Source organism: Ovis aries, chromosome 4 (assembly GCF_016772045.2).
Source record: "Ovis aries strain OAR_USU_Benz2616 breed Rambouillet chromosome 4, ARS-UI_Ramb_v3.0, whole genome shotgun sequence".
NCBI classification, from domain to species: domain Eukaryota; kingdom Metazoa; phylum Chordata; class Mammalia; order Artiodactyla; family Bovidae; genus Ovis; species Ovis aries.
In genome coordinates this window covers 57,236,264-57,263,872 of record NC_056057.1, presented here as the reverse complement: position 1 = coordinate 57,263,872, position 27,609 = coordinate 57,236,264, and the positions used below count along the sequence as shown (strand labels likewise).

Sequence of the window (27,609 nt, the reverse complement as noted above, 5' to 3'; positions counted from 1 at the left end):
TGGCTGCCTGCCTGTCTTAACTCTTCCTTTCTGAATACTTATAACCACATTCCTGAGTTAAAAGGCAAAACTCTTCATCGTTCTTTGTTGAGGGAGGGTCAGGAGAGGAAGTATTTCCGTTCTTGGTTAAATTCAGGTCTTTGACTGTTGATCGGTTCTTTCCTGAAGAGGTAACAGTATTTTCTTCTTCCCGTTCACGTGCACAGTCATTGTGCTTGCGGTGGTTTTGTATCTCCTACATGACACACACAAGTGTTGATGGAAAACTGCCTTTATCAGTAAAGAACTGCCAGCTGGTGCCTGAGTGCTTAGACTGACTATTGCTCTTGAATTGAGTGCTGAAAACTTGATAATAAAACCCAAATCACAGAAGCATAAACACAGCTGCTTCTGCCTATAAAGTAAGTGGCTTACAAGGGAAAGCATAATCAGTAGAATCTAGTGTTTAGTCAATTGCATTAACAGCAGACAAATAGAAATCATATGTATTTGACAGGAGGCCATTTTAAGAAACTGTGCATTTGTTTGCTGCAAATGTGATGTGACATCTTACAAGAAATGTGATCCATTATTCATGAACTTGAAGAAAATACAAAGAACTGTCCCAAAAAAACAGAAAATTTAAATCCTGTTAAAAATATATGAGGGTTTTTCTTATTGAAATATAGTTGATGTACAATATCATTTTTTATAGGTATGAAATATTCAAAATTTTTAAAGGTTATACTCCATTTACAGTTATTATACTGGCTCTATTTTCTGTATTTATAATACATCCTTATAACTTATCTATTTTATACATAGTAATTTATATGTTAATACAAACTTAGTCCCCTACTCTTATATTGCCCCTCTCCGCTTCCTTCTCCCCATTGGTAACCACTAGTTTGCTGTCTGTGAGTCTGCTTCTTTATTGTTGTAGTCAAAATGTGAGGATTTTATTTCTTAAATTGATTCAGAGGTTTATTGTTTGAGTGATTATAACCAGAAATTTAATTTCTCTTAAGTATGCCAGAGGTATTATTTCAGAAAACACTGTATTTGGGGAAGCTCCGAGGCTTTAAGAAACACAGTCAAAATCAGAACTTGAACTGGGTTGGAGAAGGGCCATAGCAGATAGACCCAGCAGAAGGTGGGAGATGATGAAGGAAGTTCCCTCAAAGGATGAGGGAAGGTAATCCGTGAAGGCAGCTGGACCATCAGGGAAAATCTCGGGAGAGTACATGAAGGTCAGAGGTCAAGTCAGAAAGCTAAAAAAGGCCCATTGCTGGCTCATTGGTGGGGTTTTGGCCCTTGGGATCAGAACACACACACAGAAATCACTGATGAAATTGAAAAGGAATCTGGAAAGACCCCTGAACTGGGACTTGGGTACAAAGATGCTACTACTGGAGTTGGAGCTCAGGCTGGAACATGGTACCAGGACCATTTTTAGGATGTCCAGACCTAAGGTATAGTGGCAGTCATTTGTTTCTTAAATTCTACTGATTAAGGACTGTTGGGAGAGCCTAGAGCAGGGCTGAGTCTTCAGGTTCTAGGTACATTGTCATAATTACAACTTCTGTGGGGTGTGGGACTGCCAGTTGCAAAGGAGATTTTACTAATCTGGTATAACTGCAGTCATGATAAATTGTTAAAGGATAAAGGTCCAGTTTGTGAAAAACTAGTAGTGGCAAATTTCACAAGGCATTTTTGAAAGGTTTCCTAGATTTCAATTATTACAGGACTGGAAGTCCTTAAGGTATCTGTTAATAAATGATAGATAATAATAAGTAAATGTATAATAATAGATAGTAAGTGGGTAAGATGCATGGTTGTATAATTAGGAGAGATTCCCTAAAACTGTGCATGAGTCAATTGCATTTGAAACAACTGCTGGTGCTTTAAGAAACTCCCAGGCCTGCAGACAGCCTACGGAATCAGTACCTGAGAGAAAGCCTAGAAATCTGAATTTTCTCCAAAGTCCCCAACTAAAGACAGGGAACTAAAGACAACTCTCCTTAGAGCCCTGTCAAGTTTATTACTCATAACATTTCATCTGCTCCAAACAATTTGGAAGTTTGAAGACTTTATTCTCACAAATAGTTTAGGCATTCCTTTTCCAATAGTATCTTATAAAAACATAAATACATCTTCTTCTTATATTGCGATGTGTGTATCCCGGGATAGCACCTTTAGCTCAGGGCTTCCCAGAATTATCATGAATTCTAATTTAGTAAGTCTAAATTAGTGAACTCTAAATTCCAGAAAATCATCCCCTTAAAGTCCTCCTATTCCTCTGCAGTTGCACTATCCACCCCTGGGGTACATCTTCCCATGGCAACAGTGTCCTTGAACAATCCCAACTGTGTATTTTTGTGTGTGTACCTTATTCTTCACTATCTTTCTGGTCATGTGGAAGTAGTTTTGGTGTGGTGTTGATGGGAAGTGAGGAGAAGCCTTAATCCACTTTATCAGAAGGCAAGGATTCTGCGTGCAGTCAAATTATCGTTCCAGCTACAGGCGAAGACATAGGTACTTGACTTTGCCGTCCAAGTACATTTCCTACCCCTAGCCCTCTGAGCAAGTCTCTCTGTCCAGCTGACAGCTAAAAATGTTTTCTAAGTCTGTTCATGACCCCTGGTAGTCCCAGACTCCTGCGTGGGGAATCAGAAGACTGAAGTCTTGGTTTCGCCTCCAGGACTAGCCAACTGTGTGGTTTTACACAATAGCATCATTTCTCTGGGCTTTATTTCCTTCTAGTGGTAGCATCAAGGGTTTGAATCATGATTTCATTTTCTATTTGTGTAATTTGGGGCAAATTATTGAATACCTAGTGCCTCAATCTCCTCACTTATAAAGCAGAGATAATAAAAGAACCCACCTTAAAGTAGTTGTGGCAGTTTGCTCAGATGGTGCCCGAAAGTGAAAAGTGAAAGTGTCACTCACCCAGTCTTGTCTGACTGTTTGCAGCCCCATGGACTGGAGCCCGCCAGGTTCCTCTGTCCTCCGCTTTCTCCTGAAGTTTGCTCAAATTCATGTCCATTGAGTCAATGATGCTTATCTAACCATCTCCTCCTCCTCATCCACACACACACACACACACACACACACACACACACACACACACACACACATTCTTTTTCAGATTCTTTTCCCTTATAGTTATTACAAAATATTAACTGTAGTTCCCTGTGCTATACAGTACATCCTTGTTGGTTATCAGTATGTAGTTGTGTGTATATGTTAATCCAGGCTTCCCAGGTCACACAATGGTAAAGAATCCGCCTACCAATGCAGGAGATACTGGAGGTATGGGTTTGATACTTGTTCAGGAGGAGCCCTTGGAGAAGGAAATGACAACCCACTCCAGTATTTTTGCCTGGAAAAACCCATTGACAGAGGAGTCTGGCAGACTACAGTCCATGGGTTTGAAAAGAGTCAGGCACAACTGAGCATGCACGTTAATATGCATACATATTAACCCCACCTCTTAATTTTTCCCTCACCCCATCTTCTATGTTTCCCTTTTAGAAGCCACAAGTTTTATATGTCTATGAATCTCTTTCTGTTTTATTATTAAGTTCACTTTTATCATTTTTCCTAGATTCCACGTATAATCCGTATCATATGATATTTGTCTTTGTCTGGCTTACTTAGTATGATAAGTAAGTCCATCCATGTTGTTGCAAATGGCATTATTTTGTTCTTTTTAATGGCTGAGTAATATTTCACTGGGCTTCCCAGGTAGCTCAGTGGTAATGAATGTGCCTGAAATGCAGGAGACATAGGTTTGATTTCAGGAAGATCCCCTGGAGATGGAAATGGCAACGAACTCCTGTATTCTTGCCTGGGAAATCCCATGGACAGAGGAGCCTGGTAGGCTACAGTCCATGGGCTCACAAAGGAGTTGGACACGATTTAATGACTAAATATTTCATTGTATATATATATATACCACATCTTCTTTATCCATTTATCTGTTGATGGACATTTAGGTTGCTTTCATGTCTTGACTGTTATAAATAGTGCTGCAGTGAACATTGGTGTACATGTATCTTCAAATATTGGTTTTCTCTAGATATATGCTCAGGATTCACTTACTAGTTTTTAAGTGAAATCAGGACTTTTTAAAACAAAATGTTTTTAGGAGGTTCCACTGTGATCTTGATGCAGACAACAATTTGAGACCCACTAGCTGAAGAGGTGAGGAAGGAGTGAGACGGTGGGCCGGAAACAACCAGAGAGACTGGGCGATGGCAGGGCCATTGAGCACCAAGGCAGGACTGGCTGAGCACTGCGCCCACTCTGTAGGTTTAGTCCCTTCTTTTTCATGTGGGAATTTTCTATCTTTGGTGAGATCTAGCCTGAAAACAACAGCCAGAGAAAGTAATTATGTGGGAATTTCCACTTGATTCCCATAAAATGTAAACTAAGAATGGCTAAAAAAAAAAAAAAATTAGGACAGGTATGGGTCTTAATATTGGTACCTAGTAATAGCCCAATATCCCAAGCACCAGGGCTGGTCTTTGCCTGTTTCTGGTGTGGGTTGTCCACCACAGGTGGGAAATGCAAACTTTTGATTGATGTGTGAATCCTTTAGGTTGCTTCTCACATCTGATCTGCAATCATCGTGACAGGTTGACTTGGTTCATGTGGTTCAACTTCAAAGGAATATTCCACGTTTCCTTGAGATCATACTGATGCTAAAGAAAAGGTTATGTTGTGTTGTGAGAAAGCCAGCCAGACTATGTGGTCTTCTGAGATGGTTTGTTGTTTCTGTGCTGTAGTGATTATGGTCACTGGATGTGATACAGTGAGTTTGTGATTAATAAAACATGCAAAGCCTAATAATCTGTGGCTGTCTAAGCTAAGAGAAGAGAATCATAGAACTGAGAAATGCACAACTCTCACTGTTGGTAACATGCTATAGAGCACCATAAGCATTTGTTATTTTTGTCTCCTGTCCCCACTGGCCACAGTCGACAGTTTAGAAAACTGTGGAAAGATTATCCACAAAACCCTAAAGTTAAAAAGTCCAAAGGTATAGCCTATGAAAGGTAAATGAGACCTCTACTCACATCCTGATTGCTTTCTGACCAAATTCTATGTAACACAGAGCTCCAATTTAATAAAAAAGAGAGGTCTCATAGTGGGGGTCCTTTTTGGCAGTATTGTGGGCCAGATAGTCTGAAAAGCTACCCTACTGAAATGCACATAGATCCTGAACAACGAATATATAGTTTAAAAATGACTGAGTTTGCAAGGAAGTAAATTCTGAAGAGCAAAAGAAAAAACTGTGAGCTGAAATCAAGGTTGTAAGTAAATAAAAGCCAGCCCCATCCTGGAGCAAAGTGTGTGGGCTCAGTAGTTGCAGCTCGTGGGCTCCAGAGCACATGGGCTTCAGTAGTTGTGGCACTTGGGCTTAGTTGCTCCTTGGCATGTGGAATCTTCCTGGTCCAGGGATGTAATCCATGCCCCCTGCATTGTCAGGCAGGTTCTTAACCACTGGACCACAAGGGAAATTCAAGAAAGCAAATTCTTGTTTGTTTGAGTGAAAGTCTGCAAACACAACAAACAGTAGTTTAGATCACATGAAATTACGATAATGGGATTTTCCAATATTGACAATAAAATAGCTACAATAAAATGAAAGATAAAAAGAGGGAGAATGCAAAAAAGAATATTGGCAAACAGAATCCAATACTACATTATGAAACTAATGCATCATAACCACATGAGATTTATTTCCATGAATACAGAGTTAATTTAGCTTTTTATATTTAGTGATAGATTTACCATATTAATAGTTGGAGGTGGAGGCACACTTTTTAAAGTTTTACTGAGATATAATTAATGTGCAATAAGTAGTACATATTTTAAGTTTATAATTTAGTAAGTTTTGACATGTGTATACACTCATGAAATCAGTACCAAAGTCAGGATAATGAAGATATCCATCACCCACAAAAGTTTCCTTTTGCCATGTTGTTATCCTTTTCTCCCTTTTCCTTCTTGTGGATTCTCTCCCTCAAGTAACCTCAAGTAATCCTCATGTAACCACTGATGTATTTCCTGTCACTGTAGATTAGTTTACATTATGTGGAACTTTATGTAAGTAGAAACACAGTAGTGCTCTTAAGTTTCCTGGCTTCCACTCAGCATGATTATCTTAAGGTTCATTCACGTATGTCAGTGATTCATTCCTATTTATTTCTGAATGCTGTTCCAGTGGTTGGTTCACTTTATAAAATTAGTGGTAGGTCCTCTCTAGTGGAGTGGGTTTTACCTGCTGCAGGCTAACAGGCAATGGAAGAATAAGAAAGACCTCCACTTGCTTCTTGAGACGTGGCTCAACAGCCATATGTCTGTGTGAATTCAGAAGTACCAATAATCCTTAAGTTTGGATCATCTCCTTGGAGTGAGTAGAGCTCATACGGGAAGTGTCTGTGGCTCTAACTTGTCCTGGTCTGTGTCTGCAGTAAGCCAGGAAGAGCTGTGCTTCTAGGTGTTTCCATTGGTGGGCATGTTGGGGGATTTTGCCACATAAGCTGGATTTTCTTCTTTATTCCTTCTCAAGAGCCAAAATGAAAAAGCTTGGTAAGTCAGCTCTGGACAGGTCCCCTCCCAACTCCATCATGGGAGCTCAGAAGGAAAGTAACCCACCTTTTTTGCTGCAGATTGTATTATAGGGTAGGAGGAAGGAGAGAAAAGAATTTTGAAATGGGTCACAATGATTGGTACCCATCTACCCACTAGCATGCTTATCCTTCCTTCTATTTCTTATAAAATGTTCATTCGGGGGAGGAGGATACAGAACAGAAAGCAAGAAAAGAGTTCAGGAGAACTCACAACTCTTCAAAGATAAAGAAGCCTGTGGGTATGCAGCAATTTCCTCAATCATCTTTTATACTGAGTTGGCCAAAAAGTTCATTTGAACTTTGCAAACATGAAAAAACTTGATGGAACTTTTTGGTCAACCCAATGCTAGGTACAGACAGTCCCAAACAAGCCTACAGGAAGGCAGGACCAGAGAAACTGCCACAGGGCCTCAGTAAAGATTGTAGATTTGAGAGAGGGAGTCAGAACCATCCAGAGGTGAATCCAGTGATTGGCCTGTTCTGATATTCCAGGAAGCATTGAGAAACACAATGTTCCAGTGGTTGGAACAAAGCATTGAGAACATTGGCTGAGGGTCAGGACAAACTCTTAGTACGTGTAGGAAATTACAAAGTGTGGAACAGGAGACAGGGAACCAGCATCTGACTGTTAGGAAAAGTAGCTGATAGACTGATAATGGAAAAAGTAAATCAATGATTTTCAGAATTGAGACGCATATTAGCCAAAGTCATTGGCCTTGTCAGCTCTTGCAACGAACTCCCTTTCAGCACTGGTTCCTGGAAACAGTTCTCAGTTAGGCTGTCTCGGGCAAACTGGCATGGCTGCTAGGGGAATGTGGTAGTGGAAGGAAAATTTACTTTCTTAGTGATATTCCCCAAAAAGCAATTATATGCTTAAAGAGGTTTTTTTAAAAGAAGTTTTTTGAATGGTAGCTCTTCTAGTGTCTTAAAAATTATTTTATTTTTATATAGAATTCTTGCTTAGGAACAGATGTAACATATTTTTGAAAATACAGTAGTCCTTGTTTAGCCACAGTTTTGCTTTGTATGATTTTAGTTACCCATGGTCAATCATGGTCCAAAAATATTCAGTTCAGTTCAGTCACTCAGTCATGTCCAACTTTTTGTGACGCCATGGACTGCAGCATGCCACGCTTCCCTGCCCATCACCAAATCCCAGAGCTTGCTCAAATTCATGTTCATTCAATTGGGGATGCCATCCAAGCATCTCATCCTCTGTCAACCCCTTTTCTTCCCACCTTCAATCTTTCCCAGCATCAGGGTCTTCTCCAGTCAGTCAGTTCTTCACATCAGGTGGCCAAAGTATTGGAGTTTCAGCATCAGTCTTTCCAATGGATATTCAGGACTGATTTCCTTTAGGATGGACTAGTTGGATCTCCTTGCAGTCCAAGAGACTCTCAAGAGTCTTCTCCAAAACCAAAGTTCAAAATCATCAATTCTTTAGCGCTCAGCTTTCTTTTTAGTCCAACTCTCACATCCATACATGACTGCTGGAAAAACCATAGTTTTGACTAGGCAGACCTTTGTTGGCAAAGGAATGTCTCTGCTTTCTAATATGCTGTCTAGGTTGGTCATACTTTCCTTCCAAGGAGCAAGCATCTTTTAATTTTATGGCTGCAGTCACCATCTGCAGTGGTTTTTGAGCCCCAAAAAATCAAGTCTCTCACTGTTTCCATTGTTTCCCCATCTATTTCCCATGAAGTGGTGGGACCAGATGCCATGATCTTAGTGTCCTGAATGTTGAGCTTTAAGCTACGTTTTTCACTCTCCTCTTTCATTTTCATCAAAAGGCTCTTTAGTTCCTCTTTGCTTTCTGCCATACGGGTGGTGTCATCAGCGTATCTGAGGTTATTGATATTTCTCCTGGCAATCTTGATTCCAGCTTGTGCTTCATCCAGCCTGGCATTTTGCATGATGTACTCTTCATATAAGTTAAATAATCAGGGTGACAATATATAGCCTTGACATACTCTTTTCCCAATTTGGAACCAATCTGTTGTTCCATGTCTGGTTCTGACTGTTGCTTCTTAACCTGCATAAAGATATCTCAGAAGGAAAGTCAGGTGGTCTGGTATTCCCATCTCTTTTCCATAGTTTTTTTGTGATCCACACAGTTTTCAAAGGCTTTGGAGTAGTCAATGAAGCAGAAATAGATGTTTTTCTGGAACTCTCTTGCTTTTTGATGATCCAGAGGATGTTAGCATTTTGATCTCTGGTTCCTCTGCTTTTTCTAAATCTGGCTTGAACATATGGAAGTTCAAGGTTCACATACTGTTGAAGCCTGGCTTGGAGAATTTTGAGAATTGCTTTGCTAGTGTGTGAGATGACTGCAATGGCATGTGAGATGAATGAAAAAAATATTACATGGGAAACTCCAGAAATAAACAAGTCATAAATTTTAAGATGCACACAGTTCTCTCTCATCAACCTGCCCCATCCCACACGGGATGTGAATCAGCCCTTTGTCTAGCATATCCTGCCCAGTAGTCATTTAGCACCATCTTGGTTATCAGATGGACTGTTACAATATGTTAGTGCTTGTGTTCAAGTAACCTTTATTTTACTTAATAACTGCCCCAATGTACAAGTGTAGTGATGCTGGCAACTTGAATATGCCAAAGAGAAGGGAAAACGTTGTTCCTTTAATTGAAAAGATACAAATTTTTCAACTAAAGAAAAAAAATTAGAAGTCCAATGTGCTAGCCATTGCCAGTCTATGTCCGATGCAGGATACAGCATGCTTGGGGCTGGTGCACGGGGATGACCCAGAGGGATGTTATGGGGAGGGAGGTGGGAGGGGGGTTCACGTTTGGGAATGCATGTACACCCGTGGTGGATTCATGTCAATGTATGGCAAAACCAATACAGTATTGTAAAAGTAAAATAAAGTAAAAAGAAAAAAAAAAAAAGAAAAAAAATTGTATACCAAGGTTGCAAAGACCTTTTATCTGTGATTTTGTGAAAAAGGAAAAAGGAATTCATGCTAGTTTTGTTGATGTACCTCAAACCACATGTTACAGCCGTAATGCATGTTACATGCTTTGTTAAGATGGAACAGGTATTAAATTTGTACAAGATGTTTTGAAAGAGTGATCACATTCATGTAACTTTTATTACAGTGTATAATAATTGTTCTATTAGCCATTATTACAGTGTAGTAATTATTCTATTAGCTATTATTATTAATCTCTTACTGTGCCTGATTTATAAGGTAAACTTTATCATAGATATATGTGTATAGGAAAAAATATATGGAGAGTTCAGTACTGTCTGCAGTTTCAGATATCTTCTGGGGGTCTTAGAATTTACCCCCAAGGATTAGGGGGACTACTGTAATAATCACTGTAATTTCAACATAACTATAACCCCCACCCTGAGGATCTCTTTAATGCGGATAAACAGGAGCTATATCTGTAAGTAGTCACAGCAGCAATAGCAGCCAAAAATAATTTGGCTTCTGTGTAACACAGAGGCTGTTCTGAATGCTTTCCAAATGTTAATTTATTTCTCGCAGCAGTCTTTGAGGCAGCATCATTATTCCCATTTTATAGAGTGACCCGTTTGCATGTCATTGGACTAACAACAGTTTCATTAGACTAACAGGTTTTTTTTTTAAAACCTTGCAATTTTTTACATATTTGTTTTTAATTTTGGCCGTGGTGGGTCTCCAGTGCGCTCTCAAGTTGTGGGGAATGTGGACCACGCTTCACTGCAGTGCAGCCGTCTCATGCGTGGCTTCTCTTGTTGTGGAGCACGGGCTTTAGGTGCATACAGGCTTCAGTAGGTGCGGCACGCGGGCTCAATCGTTGTGGCGCAGGGGGGCTTAGCTGCTCCATGGCCTTTTGGATCTTCCTGGACCAGGGATTTAAAAATTTGAACTCTTTTCATCTAATGATATAAAATCAGTTATGATGATAGCCCTATTTTTTCAATGAACTTCATTAACTAGAGATGTTTCGAGGGTCACGCACTGAGAAAAGTATCTTAAGCAAAATGTACATTTAATCTCCTCTTTTGAAAAGAAGTCATTTCAACTTGCTTATGAAAGAAGTAATGTTTAATTATTCTGGACACAGAGCAGAGTGTTCGGGTGTTGTTTTTGTTTTTTAACATAACTCTCAGTGACTTCTGGTTTCTCCATTTTGGTGACAGTTTGCACTGGTTACCTAGTACAGTTTACATTCTGTTAAGCACAGAAGATAGAATAAAAAAATTACACTTTTGAGTTAATTGTTCTATAAGTTGGGTAATTCTAGAAATGAAACTGTTTCTAACCAGGTTGGCTTTTAGAAAATTTGCTGCTTTAACAGCTGTCATACTATGAAAAGATCTCATTTTATTAACTATTATTTTATTAAGGAGAAATTAAGTATGAAATGTATGCTGAGTTATAAAGAGCATAGAAATGACTTCTTGGCTAAAAAATGTATGCTACCAGTCTGACTTGGGCCCAGCTGATAGCTGGAAAGGGTCAAGCATTAAATCTATATCTTCCAGCAATAATTCAGCATCATGTTCCATTTTATATAACCCATTTTCCTAAATTTCCTTCCATCCACTGCTCTTGAAAGGAGGAGTGAAGAGAGAGAGATGAAGGGCTTAGTATTCCTGTGGGACAGGTCCAAACTGAAGACAGTAATGGGAGATACTAGGGGACTGGGCCTCATAGAGAATATGATGAGAAAGATTAAATGCTTTGACAATCATGTAGTGCTGCAAAGAGCTCTTAGCAAGAGAGCTGGGCACAATCCATCTTGACTTTCCCATTCTTCAGCCTTGCTCTAGAGGAGCTCCATATTGTCCTGGCTTCTGAGAGAATCCATGCCACATCCTGCTGATTGTCACATTTTTAATACCAACCCAAATCTCTCTCCTGAACTGCAATTGCATATGACCTCACTGCCTGTTCAACACCTCCAACATGAATATCTCTGGAAGCATGGGTTGCAGCAGTGACCAAAAAAGCAAAAAACAAAAAACAAACAAACAAAAAAAACACAAAAAACAAAAAAAACAACCTATCATCCTAGAACTTTTATTCTAGCCCATACGTAAAAATCTCCCAGAGGGGATATGGATATACCTATGGCTGATTCTTATTGATGTATGACAGAAAAACACAAAATTCTGTAAAGCAATTATCCTTCAATTTAAAAAGTAAATAAAAAAATAAAAAAAAAAACTTTCCAAACAGAAATCATATACCTTAAACTTGTCTAAGTCATTTAGTTGAACTGGCTAAAAATCACATCTCATTAGTTCTACATTTAAGGTGTTTTTCCTCTTCAGTGCCAATCCAATTATCCAAGAAAGCCATCATTTCTCTTCTAGACATCTATAAAAGATTCCTAATAGTCCTCCTTCATCCACTTCTGTTCTCCCCACCATCTAAGCCAAATGGTTACTTTATTTTCCAGGAGTGGTCCTTTTAAAGTGCAGGCTGACCATAGCAGTCCCTTACTTAAAAATATTTCAAATACAATTTGAATAAAATTCAGAGCCTACCAGACTCAGCATGACCTGGCCCCAGCTTCTTCTGTAGCTTTCTCCCCTTTATGCTCTAAGTTCCAGACACAGTGACATTCTGTGAGTTCCTAACTATGCCAAAATCCTTTGCACTCTAGTGACATACTTCTTCCCTTTGTCTCTGTTAACTCCAAATTATTATCAGATCTCAGGTTAAGCATCATTTTTTGCTAGTCTACAATTCCTGCTGACTACTTGTCCCTTTGTATGTACATTTGTAGCATTTTTTTTCATATGCTTGCCAGCATTGTAATTACTTGTGTGATGATCTGTTTAATGTCTGTCTTTACCATTAGGCTGTAAGCTCCATTAAGGTAGGAACTTCATCCATTTTTTCCACCACAGAATTTCCAGTGATAATCACAGTGGGATAGTAGGCACTCACTGAATATATGTTATATTTATTCAATATAAGGAAAGGCTTCTATAAGCCAGTATTACAACACTAATAAGAGGTTATTATGGGAAAGGAAGGAATTATACTAGAGTAATTAGAAAAACTAATTTAAATACAATGTTTATTTTCCAGATAAGAATAGTGAATTAATACAAAATGCTGCAGGGGAAAATGAGTGTTGATAGTGCATAACCGATAGGAACATGACAGATGTTGTAGCAGCTCCAGCCTGGATAGAATGAGAAGGGAAATGTCATGAAGGATGAGAAGTGACTTTTGTATTTATGAAAGGAACTGCAGACTGCATAGTGATTATAAACAGGACTTCTAGGGACCTTCCTGCACCAGGTATTTTGGAAACTATGATCTGCATTCAGATATTCAGATGTGGTGGAATACAGTTGTATGGAGAGTAGTATAAAATACTTGACTGGGGAGGGTGGGACTCTAGGCAGCTGGTATGTGGAAAAGGCAGAAAACACTGAATAGTTTCCCCGCAGGTAGATGCCCATGAAGATTTTTCAATCCAGTTTAGAGTGCATAAATATTTCATAAACTTTTGAAAAGCTTTAAGCTTGAGAGTGGTCCTGTACTGGTAGAACGTGATTGTCTCTTGCACAGATCTCCTGTTGACTTCAGATTTCAAGAGAACAGATTGGGCCAAAATTACTTGCTGTGCAGTAATGATCAGAATATTATGTTTCAAGGCTTAGAATCTTCTAAATTATTCAAAAATCTGAAAGTTTTCTTTTTCAGCCTCAAAGACATGGTTTATTTTGTTTTGGGGAAGAGAACATGTATCTATAATTCTGAGAGCTTGTTCTTTTATGAAAATAAATCAAGATAAATAGGTTTTACATTCTGGAACATGGGAAGAATGTTTCCTGTATTTTAATCCCAAAATGTTGAGTAAAACACTCAGAGTCTGCTCATTGCAAAATATTACATCAGTAGACCATGAAAGCTCTACTAACATGGAGCTCCTAGGTCAACATTAAAAACAGTTGTGAAGTTTTAAGTTGCTATTGTTAATCAGTGGCTTTTTTTCCCCCCAGAGACAACCTTGATAGTACTGCACAGTCACCTTCTTTCATTAATTAAGCTATGATAAGATCTGAATAGACTTCTGGTTTCCTATTTCCTGTAAAAGACCTAAGCTTGAACAAAGATATATTTTGTCTTTCTCTTATCTGGTATTAACAATAAACAGAACTACTTTTTCTTCCCCCCACCCTTTTTTTTTTTTTTAAATGTGTAACCAGGCCTGACTGGCTGGTTTTGTTGGTGAAGGGGTCATAGAGTTTATAGTGTGAAGACAGTTGGGACTTGAGGTTGGAAAGAACAGCCTACCCCTTTGCCTGGCGGGTAGCTCTGATGGTAAAAGAATCTGCCTGCAATGCAGGAAACCCAGGTTTGATTCTTGGGTTGAGAAGATCCCTTGGAAAAGGGAATGGCTACCCACTCCAGTATTCTTGCTTGCAGAACTCCTTGGACAGAGGAGCCTGGTGGGCTACAGTCCATGGGGTCACAAGAGTCAAGGACACAACTGAGAGGCTAATGCTTTCACTCCCTGCCCACCGCCACCCCCCGCACCCCACCAATCACCAACTATGGCAGAGCAGCTTGGACAGTGACTGAGGAGCGCGGTGGGAGATGTGAAATCTGGGGGCAGCAAGAGAGACAGTGATAGTGCTAGAAGGGCCGAGAGGCTGCACGAATAACTGGAGTACAAATCTCTGTCTTCTATATAAACACAGAGAGATAAGTTGTTCTCCTTTCCCTGTCTATCCCTTGTGCTCCATGCTGCTTGCCACAGTTCTGGCTCCTTTTTCTATATGAGGGTGAAGGGAAGGAGAGGATGAGTGAGTCATCACCCGCTTGCAATCAGACCCACCTCCATCAGCTCCTAGAGCTTCCACAGTATTGCAGGATTCTCTAAGTGTCTGCTGAGTGCCAGGGTTCTTCGTCATCTGTTCCAAGATAAGCCACATGGCCAGGTCACTCATCTGTTGCACCTCGGGCATGGCCTATCTCTTCACATCTTCAAGGCTGTTGTGTTGGTGGTTCTGTAACACCATGTAGCCATGGTTACTATCAGCTACCTCCTTACCGTTGGAGTCCAGGTCTAGTGCCTTATAGCGGACATCCATGGCTTTTGTATAGTCCTTTGTTGATTCTTAGGGCAGCTACTTTCCATGGATAACCCTGGGTGAGAGTCAATTCTAACTGGATATATTTCTCGCAGTCCTTGAGTGCAGCTGAAACTCCAGGAGTTCGATGGAGCAGGCAGCTCCCTTGCTGTACAGTTTGGTGTCTCTCAGGTTCCCATTTGATGGTTTCTGGCCTGGGGATAGTCCCCTCTCTGAATATATTCATTGCCTTTGTTCTGGGTTTATGTAGTCCAGGGTTTGGTGCTCTGCCAGAGACTTGTAGAAATGGACGGCATTCTTGGGCTTTCCTTCCATGGAATAGGCTCTTCCAGTTTGAGTGTGAGGTTTGGCAATCTGTTGATAGTCTTCTCACTTGTTTAGCTGCTCTTCAAAGGCCTTCTCACAAATTTCCTTTCACTCTGGCCATCCTTTGTGAAGTACCTGGCTCCTTGATTGGTCATGTGAGTCATGTTGATGGGGTCCTGGTGTTGGCTCTGTTGTACTATTTAAGGCTGAGTCAAAGTTTTTTTTCTTTCTCTTACAGGCATGCTTCCCCAACTCTTTTTCCTTCAGTGCCTTCTTCTTCTCTGGAAGATTTTCTTCCATTGGCTCTGGCTTGGTCTCCTTTTTGGGAGAAGATGGTGGTGGTGGAGGTGTCTCAGCTTCTTTCTCCTCATCCAGACTGCCCAGATCTCCTTCGAGGAGACACTGAGGGTAGTCATGACCTACGGATCTTGCAGTTTTAGCCCGGGTCAGATGGCCTGTTGTGTGTTGCTCTATCAGTTCCTGGTATGTAGGATCCATGAGCAGTGTCCTTGTCCTGGAATCACTATCCAACTTCTGGTATAGATCAGACATGATAAAAGGATTCTTGAATTTCCTCTCTGCTCACCAGGGTTCCATATTCTGTAAACCATCTTTGAGCTGAGGATTGAGGATTATTTGCTTCATGTTTAAACTCTTCTCATACATTTGAGTGGTGATTTTTGAATGAGTTTAAAACTCAAGAGCTACTACTTTTGGGGAATAGAGCCCTTGCCCCAGTCAGGTTTTAAGTCAACCATTTTGTCACCATCGTTGTAAGCCTTCTGATGACCGCCTTTCTTGGTGAAGGACACCGAGCGATTGCTGGAGAGCACACGGTCTGGGGACCTGACTTACTGTTTGAGGGGAGCACTGTGGTGTATCATTCATGTTGCCAGCACTCAGGGCCTCGTCACCTTTGGCTTTAGCTCATTTATCTTCTGGTTTGATCTGCTCTTGTTCTCAGCCTAGAACTTTTATTTTTTTATTTTTTATTTTTTTAGCCTAGAACTTTTAAAAAGATAGTTCCTAGATACTCTGGAAAACTGTTTGACAGTTTCTTAAAGTAAACATGCAACTACTCTAACACCCAGCTGTTTATACTCTTGGGTGTTTATCCCAGAAAAAATAAAAACTTGTCCTCATGTAAAAACATGTAAATGAATGTCTATGACAGCTTTATTTGAAATAGCCAACAACTAAAAACAGATCAAACTTTCCTCAATGGGTGAATGACTAAAGAAACTGGAATTCATATCCTTGAATACTACTCAGTAATAACAAGGAAATGGATTACTGATATATGCAACAATTGGAATGAATCTCCAGGGCATTGCGATGAGTGAAAAGAGTCAATCCAAAAAGGTTAGCTACCATCTGTATGATTTCATTATACAACATTCTTGAAATGACAGAATTATACAAATTGAGGAGAACTTAGTAGTTGCCAGGGATCATGGGCAGGACAGGGAATGGTGTGGGAGGTACAGTGAGGAAGGGGATTGAGTGTGATTAAAGAAGGGCAACCTAGGGATCCTTGTCATGTTGAAAATATTCTGTGTCTTTGTTTATGCCTCCACTTGCCAATGGACATTTGGATTATTTCCAGTCCTTGGCTATGATGACTAATGTTGCTATGAATATTCATGTACAAGTCTTTATATGGACATACATTTTCATTTTCTTGGGTAGTTGTCAAAGTGTGAAATTGCTAGATAGTTGTGGTGGAGGATTAGTCACTAAATTGTGTCCAACTCTTGCAACCTCATAGACTGTAGTCCACCCACCTCCTCTGTCCATGGGATTTTGCAGGCAAAAATATTGGAGTGGGTCACCATTCCCTTCTCCAGGGGATCTTCCTGATCCAGGGATCAAACCCAAGTTTCCTGCATTGCAGGCAGATTCTTTACTGACTGAGCCACCAGGAAAGCCCCAGAGAGTTGTGAGTTAACTATAATCATAGTAAGCTAATATTTAACTTTTGAAGTGACTGCTAGTTTACCATTTTACATTCCTACCAGCAATGTATGAGGGTTCCAGATTCTTCTCATACTTGCTAACACTTCATATTGACAGTCTTTTACATTACATCACTCTGATGAGTTTGGAATGGTATCTCACTATGATTTTAATTTGTATTTCTCTAATGATAATGAGGTCTTCCCTGTAGCTCAAATGGTAAAGAGTTCTCCTGCAATGCAGGAGACCAGGGTTCGATCCCTGGGTCGAGAAGATCCTCTGGAGAAGGGAATGGCAATCCACCCCAGTATTCTTGCCTGGAAATCCCATGGACAGAGGAGACTGGTGGGCTACAGTCCGTGGGGTCGCAAACAGTTGGATGTGACTGAGCAACTTACAGTACTAATGATTAATGATATTGAGCACCCTTTCATGGGCTTATTAGCCATTCATATATTTTTCTTAGTGAAATGCTTGTCAAATCTGTTGCTGATTTTTAAATTGGGTTACTTGAATTCTTGTGATGGAGTTTTAAGTGGTTTTCTTTTCTTAAATCTATTCTGGATATCAGGCATATAACTTGCAAATGTATTCTATTAGTTTGTGACTTTTTATTAATGGTTGCTTTTTGAACACAAAAGATTTCTAAGAAATCTAACTCAGTATCACGAAGATTTTTTCCTGTTTTCTTCTAGAAGTTTCATATTTTTAGCTCATATTTCTAGATCTGTGATCCATTTTGACTTTATTTTTCTGAATGTTATAATGTGAAGATCTGAGGTTTTTATTTTTATATGGATATTCAGTTATTTTAGTACCATTTTCTGAAAAGACTTTCTTATTCCTATTGAATTCCTTGGCACTTTGTTGAAAACTGATTAACTATAAGTATAAAGGTTTATTTCTAGACTCTCTTGTTACATTTATCTATATGTCTATTCTTAAGTCAACATTGCAATGTCTTGATTATAGCTTTAGTTGGGAGTTTTGGGGAAAAAAAAGTGTAAGGTCTCTAACTGTTGTTCTTCAAAAATTTTGACTGTCCTGGGTTCTTTGTATTTCCATATAAAGTTCAGTATTGACTCACCCATTTCTACCAAAAAACTTGCTGAGTTTTTGATAAGGCTGACCTTGATTCTATAGATCAATTTGGGGAGAATTGCCATCCTAACAATATTGAGTCTTCCAATCCATGAATATGTTATATCTCTCCTTTCAGTTAGGTCTTTACTTTCAGCAAAGTTCGTGAGATAAAGTGTATGTCTCTTTTGCTGTTTGTTCATAACTATTTTATTCTTTTTGAAGCTATTGTGAATGAAATTGTTAATTTTGTTTTCAGATTGTTCATTGTTTTCATAGATATATAATGTAATTTTGTGTATTTTATATCCTGAAAACTTGCTAAACTGATTTATTAGTTTAAGTAGTTTTTTTGATTCTATAGGGTTTTCTGCACATAACATGATGCCATGTGCAAATAATAAAGTTTTATATCTATCTTTCTTTCTAATCTACATTACCTTGGTTTCTCTTATTATTAAGTTGGCTAAATCACCAATACAACATTGAAGTAGAAGTAATGAGAGTATAGATATCCTTAACTTCCTGAATCAGGGAGAAAGCATTTGTTTTCACCAGAAAGAATTATATTAGCTATATGGTTTTTTGAGTTTTGTGAGGGTTTGTTGTGTGGAGAAACTCAAATGAACTTTTTGGCTAACCCAATATATTCTTTGTTGGATGGGATGTGGGTGGCTATATGCATCTTAATTTACCACCATCTAATTTACACATTAGATTAAATGAATTGTGTTCAATTTATCTATGTCCATGTTGATTTTATGCCTGGTTGTTCTATCCAATATTGAAAGTGGGGTGTTAAAATCTCTAATTATAGTTATTTAATTGTCTGTCCTTTGTTTGGTAGGTGTAGACTAAAACTGATTTCTTTTCATGATATGTTGATTCATCATTATGAAATGTCCCTCTGTCTTTAGTAATATTTCTTGACTTAAAGTCCATTAATCTTAATGTAGCCACTCCAGATATATTAATATCCTTTTATTTTTGACCAGTTGTGCCTTGGACTCTGTATTGTGTCTCCATAGACAGCATATAATTGGATAATTGCTTTTTTAATCCAGTCTGACCATATCCGCCTTTCAATTAGAGTATAATCACATTAATGCAAGTATTGATTTCATTGAAAATGTCTGCATTTTGCTATTATCTTCTAGATGTCTCATATTGTTAGAAAGTTGAGATATGATTGACTTAACACTTTATTAATTTCAGGTGTACAGTGGAATGATTTGATAATTATATTGCAAATGATCACAGTAAGTTAACATTTGTCACCATTGTTACAAATTTTTTTGTGTATGTGTAATAAGAAATTTAAAGATCTACTCTCTCAGCAACTTTCAGATATGCAATACAGTATTATTAATTCTAGTCACCCTGTTGTACACTACATCAGCATGACTTTTTAATTTATAACTGGAAGTTTTTATCTTTTGACCCCCTTCACTTATTTTGTCTGCCTCTAATCCCACCTCTGGCAACATCAACCTATTCTCTCTAGCTATGAGCTTAGTGTTTGATTTTTTTTCTAATGTTCCACATGTAAGTAAAATCATATAGTAGATGTCTTTGACCTACTGCACTTAGTATAAGGCTCTTAAGGTTCATCCCAGTTGTTATGAATGGCAAGATTTCCTTCTTTTTATGGTCAAATAACATTCCGTGCGTGTGTGTATCACGTCGCCTGTGTTCATTCATCTATGATGGATACATAGGTTGCTTCCATATCTCTGCTGTTGTAAGTAATACTGCAGTGAACATGGTGGTGCATGTATCTTTTCAAGTTAGTGTTTTTGTTTCCTTTAGATAAATATCCAGATGTGAAATTGCTGGATCATATGTGGTAGTCCTATTTTTAACTTTTTGAGAATCTTCCTGTTTTCCATAAGGCTGCACCAATATATATCACACCAACAGTGCACGAGTGTTCCCTTTGTTTCACCAATACTTGTTGTTTCTTGTCATTTTGATGATAGCCATTCTAACAGGTATGAGGTACTATCTCATTGTGGGTTTCAATTTGAATTTCCCTGATTAGTGATATTGAGCATCTTTTCATGTACATGTTGGCCATTTGTATGTCTTCTTTGGAAAAATTTAAATTCAGATTCTCTGCCCATTTTTAAATCAGATTGTTTAATTTTCTTTCTATTAAGTTGTATGAGTCACATTTTGTGTTTATCTGTTCCTTCTCTACAGCCTTCTTTTGTGTCAAACTGTATTATTTTAATTCCTCTGCTAAATTTTTAAGTATTTTTTTTAGTTATTTTGTTAGTGATTATGCTAGGTATTATTTTTACATCAAAATTTATCACAATGTACATCAGGTTAAAACAGACCTAATTCTGATAAAATAGCAGCTTTACTCTAAGGTAGCCTCCCTCTTTTTTGTGCTATATATTATCCATTTATATAGTAAACCCAAAATATAATTATTTTTTATACACTCTTTTATCTCTTAGAGTAATTAAAAGAAAAATAAGAATATTTATACTTGTTTATAGTTATTCACATATTTATCATTTCTGGTGCTCTTTGTTTCTTCCTGTGGATTCAAGTTACCATCCCGAGTCATTTCTTATTAGTCTGAAGGACTTTATTTAGTATTTCTTGTTAGGCGGATCTAAGTTCTCTCAAAGTTTGCTGCGTTTAGATTTCTTGGTTGATAGTTTTTTCTTCCCGTACTTTAAATATGCTATTCCTCTGTCTTCTGTGCTCCTCTGTTAAGGTAATCCTAAGTAAATTTGGCTCCTACCTTCTATTTAAACTCAAAATTCAGGTCCTTCCTGCTTCATGATCTTGGTTTTTATATTGTCTGTCGTCTTTGACTGTCTTGGCCGTATGTTTCCTTATAGTCCTGAAAACCCCTGAGCCTTGGTTATTCTGCATTATGAATGGACTAATCTGTGCAAGAAAAAGGGAACGTTACTTTCCCATGACAACAGTGATGTTGAGAAGGCAATGGTGGCTTGTCAGAAAGTTGAAAATTAAACTTTGTGCAGAAAATAATTGCTGACTCTCAGTATAATATCTTTCTGTATAGAACTAGCAGTCTTTCTACCAACTTTAATTTTTGGAAAAATATTCTGATAGCATTAAATAAACCAGACTTCTAACTGGGTTTAGTTTTTAACCTTCTAGGACCACCATCCTCACTTTATTTACCATTTCGAATAGAAAAATTTGCCCTTGGGAGGAGCTAATGGAGCTTTTCTACTCATGTGTAATTCATGCAGTCATGGGTCTGACTAACACAGTTCATTTACACATCCAAAGGGAAGCAAATGACAATCTTAACAATAAGAATTTTACCAGAAATTAAAAATGGAATAAAACAATGCTTTACATTCTTCTTTGTTAAAAGAAACATTATATATAACAAAAGCTTGATCTCATGGGAAGACTGTTGAATTAAGAGCTCAGGAGGAGTGTGTGACTATCTTAGGAGGCATGCTGCTTCATGTAAATAAACATATTAGGAGACATGAGACATGACCTGGTGTCCCTTATTGTATCCATTAAGATCTAGTCATGAGACTAAGTCAGACTATTTATTTAACAGAAAATAAGTAATTATCAATTAGGTGTAAAGTTAATTTGGTGACTGAAAAGGCAAAAAAAGAGAAAATGAGGTAGCAGCTGCCTCCCTTAGAACTGGAAAAACAAGGAAAAGATAGATGTGCTTAAAACCTCTCTCTCACACATACACACACACACTTAAAACCTCTCTCTCTCTCTCTCTCTCTCTCTCTCTCTCTCTCTCTCTCTCTCTCTCACACACACACACACACACCCACCCACTCACCCACCCACCCACCTATAATTGGCAGAGCTTAATAGGGAGCCAGTTGGCAAAGTGGTTTGCAAAGTGCCCGCTCCAGCATCACATAACACAGTTAGAAGGGGAGACAAAAACCTACTAACTGGCACATTTTCTTAATTCTAAACAAAACCTTTCCCCTACCTATCCAGTTTCCCCTTTGCCTAAGGTTACCAGAATATTCTGATAGGAAATAATCAAATATTATTTTGGCTTATTGTTTTTCCTATAATTTTAACAAGTGTTGAATTCAAAGTTAACTTTCACATTTTTATTATTGGGAGGGATAAGTAGGAAAGAGGGGAAGAATTACTTTTTATTTCCATAATGGATATAGTTTTACTGTTGATCATCTCAAACATGTCGAAGATATGTGGAGTATAAATTGTAAATAAGTAAAATTTATTAAATTTATTTAATAAAATCAGTAGTGCCAACTAATGAAAGAGAGTCTCAACAATTCCAAATTGTCTAACCTGGTTATGGGGCTGTGCAGTTTTAACAGTGAATATTTCAAGCTAGATAGCTGGACATGATGGAAGGAAGAGGAGATAGTCTGAGCAGATTCATCATTTTTTCAATCTCAACTGCATTTCTCATTCACCTGAGGGCCACCAACCTAAAGGGATGCCTTCTGATTTCAGGACAGAAAAGTCTCTCGGGAGATACAGAAAATGACAAAGTACATACATATTTAAAGTAAAAAACCAAGATTTCTTTAAACTAAAACCCAGATAGAAATTATTTTACTCTGAAATCTTCAGAGAATTAGGAGGAGTCTTTAGTGTTTTTCCCTTTAACTGATATTTCTAAAACTAACAGCATCTTTATCAGTCTAGATATGAAAGAATCATTAAAATTACTGCAAAAAATATATACTGATACATCTTACATGATAGTATTTAACAGAAAACAGAACGCTTTTACCCTTTGGAAAGCTTGTTACATAAGTACATTTAAACATAGAACTGTCCTCCCTGCCATCAAAAAAAATCTATAAATTCCTAAGGATCCTGAAACTCTTGAGTTTAAAAGTTTTGAGGAATTAGGGAAATGTAGGTTATACTTCATCCCCTTTACTCCCCTGCTAAGAATGGTAGTTTTCAACATAACATAGTCTTGCAGAAGGGAAGGGTAGGAAGGTATGGGTTATATAAAATTTTTCCTTGGTGACTTTGATATCCTCCCCTCTCACACAGCAGGTTTAGAATCTGGTGGGAAAATGCAAACATGAAGGTAAAGAATTGTAATATCTGAAAATATTTAAAAAATATTTTCATCTGATTGTTTATGATTATTGTTTTGCATTTTAAGCTACCTTACATAATGATAACCAGAGCACTAACAGCCACCACTGTCCTCCCCACCCCCACCCCAGATATCCTCATTCATAGCTGGGGATTAAAATGGCCCATCAAGGCAAGCAGCTCAGAGTAGCTGGTGCCTGCTGAGTTGCTTGGGTCGTGTCTGCGTCTTTGCAACCCCATGGACTGTAACCCGCCAGACTCCTCTGACCATGGGCTTCCCTAGGCAATAATACTAGAGTGGATTGCCCTTTCCTTCTCCACAGAGTAGCTGGAATCTGCGACAAAGAATATTAGATTACACAAAACAATAGAATAGGAATAAGGACAAAATTTATCAGGTGAGGGCTAATCTTAGCTGAGATAGAGCCAGAGGACATGGAAATCAGAGCTTATGGGGCTGCAGTCTTAGTACTCACAGGAGGTAGTGGACCTGCCAAGCAGCCAAGAACTGCCTCAGGCTGGGGCGCCTCTCTGGGGAGAGAGCTCTGTGAACAGGCTTTCCATTGGTAGTTTTTCTAAAATATAGCCCAAAAGGCTCGTTTTGCCAGGTCACCAGCCCATCTGAGGGCTTTTTCTTTTCTTTTCCTATTTCTGCAGTTTTTAATTTCTTGGACTTAGAAAAACAGTCTATGAAACAGCCAATATTATTTCCACATTATTTTAACATCATTGCCTCATACGTCTCTTGTATTAACTTATTTATGTTAGAAAAACTAGAGATTATCATAGTGAAGAAAGCCAGACAGAGAAAGACAAATATTGCATGATATCACTTATATGCGGAATCTAAAAAATAATGCATGTAATATCAAAAAGCAGAAATAGTCTTGTAGGCATAAGAACACAAACTTACCAAAGGGTAAAGGGATGGAGAAGGGACAAATTAGGAGTATGGGATTAACAGATACACACCACTATATATGAAATAGATAAACAATAAGGATTTATTGTATAACATAGGGAACTATATTTGATATTTGATATAATATCCTATACTGGAAAAGAATCTCTCTCTCTCTCTCTCTCTCTCTCTCTCTATATATATATATATATATATATATATATATATATATACACACACCTATTCACTTTGCTGTACATCTGAAACTAACTCAATATTGTAAACCCACTATACTTCAGTTAGGAAAACTCATTATAGAACAGACTATCAGAATAACTTTGATATTTTTGGTCTCAAATTTTTATGGCAAAGCTTTTTACAAATATATAAAAGGGGTGTAGAACTATATTAAACCCTTGGCATTTTCAGAATATTTGTGGTATTCTCTGCATTCATTTTCACAAAAGTCCACATCATGTGGGTTTAAATTGAGATAATAAATGCATTGCAGGCTATAAAGTTGTTGTGAGGATTAAATGATATATGGTAGAGCACTGAGCAAGACTTTAGATGTCAGAGGCTGAAAGTCTGCAGTTCAGTCTTCTATTAGGGAAGAACCCACAGACGGGATCCACTAATTGAATTAATGATTGGCTCCATTGTAAAGATTCTTCAAGACTTCCTGCATATACTAGAATTCCTCCAAACGTGCTTCTGTGCCTTTAAGGAAAGAAAACTTTTTTGCCCTCAATTTGAACAATTGAAGAGAGACAGCACATTGGTTAGAAATTAGATTTCTCAGCCAGACCACCTAGATGGGACCCTTCTGTTTCCTACTGAAGGATCCTAGTGATTTATCATAGCCCTCTGCCTCATATTCTCTTTCCTGAAATATTGATAACAACAGTACCTCCTTCACATGATTGTTGAAAGAAATCAATGAGTTAACAAATACCAAGGCTTACAACAGAGGTTAGCTATGTTAGCTATCCTCTAGGGGTAAAGTCAAAAATATCTCCCAAATCAATCTGGTTTCCGGATATTTATTTTTAACTTAGTTGCAGTAATGGCAAAGCTAGCCTTAACGGTTTTGTCCCACTTCCAACTATAAACAAACTATCAAAAGCATGTTTGAAACCTAGTTTTCTACTTTTAAAAAATATGGCGCTCTATTAAAAGAAAAAAAGAGCTATTCCAAACAACTCTAAAAAGCTCAAGGGATTATTTACTGAGACTATGGAATTGGCATTTTAAAACCCATTTGGAAAACTAATGTTTTTGGCTCACTGTAATCTGCTTTGTTTTGATGTGCAACAATTTCCAAATCTGTTATCTTTCGGTCCGTGACAAATATGTTGGTGATGCAGATGGCCTCACTGCAGTATTGTCAGAAATGTTGGCTGAAAGATGCTGTGGAAATATGAAAAAAAAAAAAAAAAGCAATGTTACCTCGATTTTCCAAAAGTATCTTCATGATATGTTGGTGATTTTTAAGGTCAATTCAAATACAGTGGCAATTATAGCTTCCACATTCGACATTTAATCATTAGTAATTTGCATCACAAAACAGTACTGGCCCAGCAGCTCTGTTTCCTCTTTGTGAATTATTCTTTAATTTTTCTCACTGATGATGCAGTGAGCATGACCGTGTGACTAGTCCACCGTATAAAGCTTAATTGTAAATGTGTATAAAGACTGGCAAAAGCTTATAAATGATGAACATAGGCATTAAAAATCAATTGCTGATAGAACTAGGACGTAAAGTTAACGAGGCAGTTCATGTTTCTTCATGGCTGCATGAGAATTTCCATTAGAAACAGAGCTTAAGCTCCAGTGTGTCATCCATTTATCTTTTCTAGTGACGATTTTTCTTTCTACAACTTGTTCTTTTGTAATGGTCTTGGGACAAGCTATAGTCACTTCAGCATTATATTGAATAATACGTCAGTTCAGTTCACTCGCTCAATCATGTCCGACTCTGCGACCAATGGACTGCCGCACGCCGTTTTCCCTGTCCATCACCAACTCCCGGAGCTTGCTCAAACTCGCGTCCATTGAGTCGGCAATGCCGTCCAACAATCTCATCCTCTGTCTTCCCTTTCTCCTCCTGCCTTCAATCTTTCCCAGCATCAGGGTCTTTTCTAATGAGTCAGTTCTTCACATCAGGTGGCCAAAGTATTAGAGTTTCATCTTCAGCATCAGTCCTTGCAATGAACATTCAGGACTGATTTCCTTTAGGATTGACTGGTTTGATCTCCCTGGAGTCCAAGGGACTCTCAGGAATCTTCTCCAACACTAAGTTCAAAAGCATCAATTCTTCCATGAACAGTATGAATAATATAAAATTAACAGATTAGTATAGCAGGCCCTAGGGATTAAGCAGTAGGAAAAAAGTGACAGAAATAAAAGTGAACATACCTGGAAATAAGTGACTTGAAGGAAAACAATCAAAATCTTCCTTTTTTATCATTTGAACAACGAAGTTCTCATTTTGTGGTAGATAGATAACACAGTCCTCATTACTGAAAGAGCATAAAAATAAATTGAATACTTTTAAAAAGCAATATGGTTGGAAGATAACAGTGCTGTGTAAAAAATCATAACCAACACCAGTTTCTTCTTGGGAAGTCATTTAAAAAATTGATTAGCATGTTTGATATTCTTTGGCATAAATTAGATTTTATTTTGCCCAAATCTTGGCTGGAAATGAATTTGCAAATTAAAATATCTTCTAATGTAATTACATTGTCTTTCCATATAAATCATTTCAGAAATGAAAACTCTACTTTTAACAAGAAATGAATGCATATTCTTGGCAGAATTAAATGGATATCCAAGTAGAAACTGAAATGCATATGCAGTGTGGGCCACAAAATGGAAAAATATAGGATTGCAGAGCATCTCTGCAAATGCTTGCTTTGAATATGAGCAGCTCTGCACATGACTATAGGCTAAGTTTGGTATGTTTGTCTTAAAAATCTGTTTATTTAACTTAGAGGAATCTTAGGAATTTTAATTTTTAAAAGTTGGGTTTGTTGCAAAACGTTTGTCCATCTGTTTCTTCTGAGCAGTGAAAAGCTTAAGATATATTTAAACAACATGACCAAACTAGATTTATAATATGGTAGGAATTGTGTCATGGTGGGATGTATGCTCAGGTTGGGATGAGTTTGAACTGTTTTGAATCCTGTTTGGTCACTTACTGACTGAGCACCCTCTGGCAATCCTCACCTCCAAGTAGGGAGTTCATCGTGAGGATAAAAAGATAGAATGGATGCAGAGTGCCTTGTTGCTGCTCTGATAACTAAAGTGTTCACGAAGTAGCATTTTTAAACTTCCATTTTGGGGAACTTACTAAAGAGGACTTCTTAGCTTCCCTAGTAGCTCAGTTGGTACAGAATCCACCTGTAATGCCAGAGACCCCTGTTTAATTCCTAGGTCAGGAAGATCCACTGGAGGAGGGCTAGGCTACCCACTCTAGTATTCTTGGGCTTCCCTGGTGACTCAGCTGGTAAAGAATCCATCTGCAAGGTGGGGGACCTGGGTTCAATGCCTGGGTTGGGAAGATCTCCTAAAGAAGGAAAAGGCTACCAACTCCAGTAT

General features: G+C 38.1%; 1 pseudogene; it reads right to left on the bottom strand.

Moving 5' to 3' along the window:
* Window positions 1–16: 16 nt before the first annotated feature.
* LOC101108567 (stress-induced-phosphoprotein 1-like) lies at window positions 17–18,046 on the bottom strand (annotated as a pseudogene).
* Window positions 18,047–27,609: the final 9,563 nt, after the last annotated feature.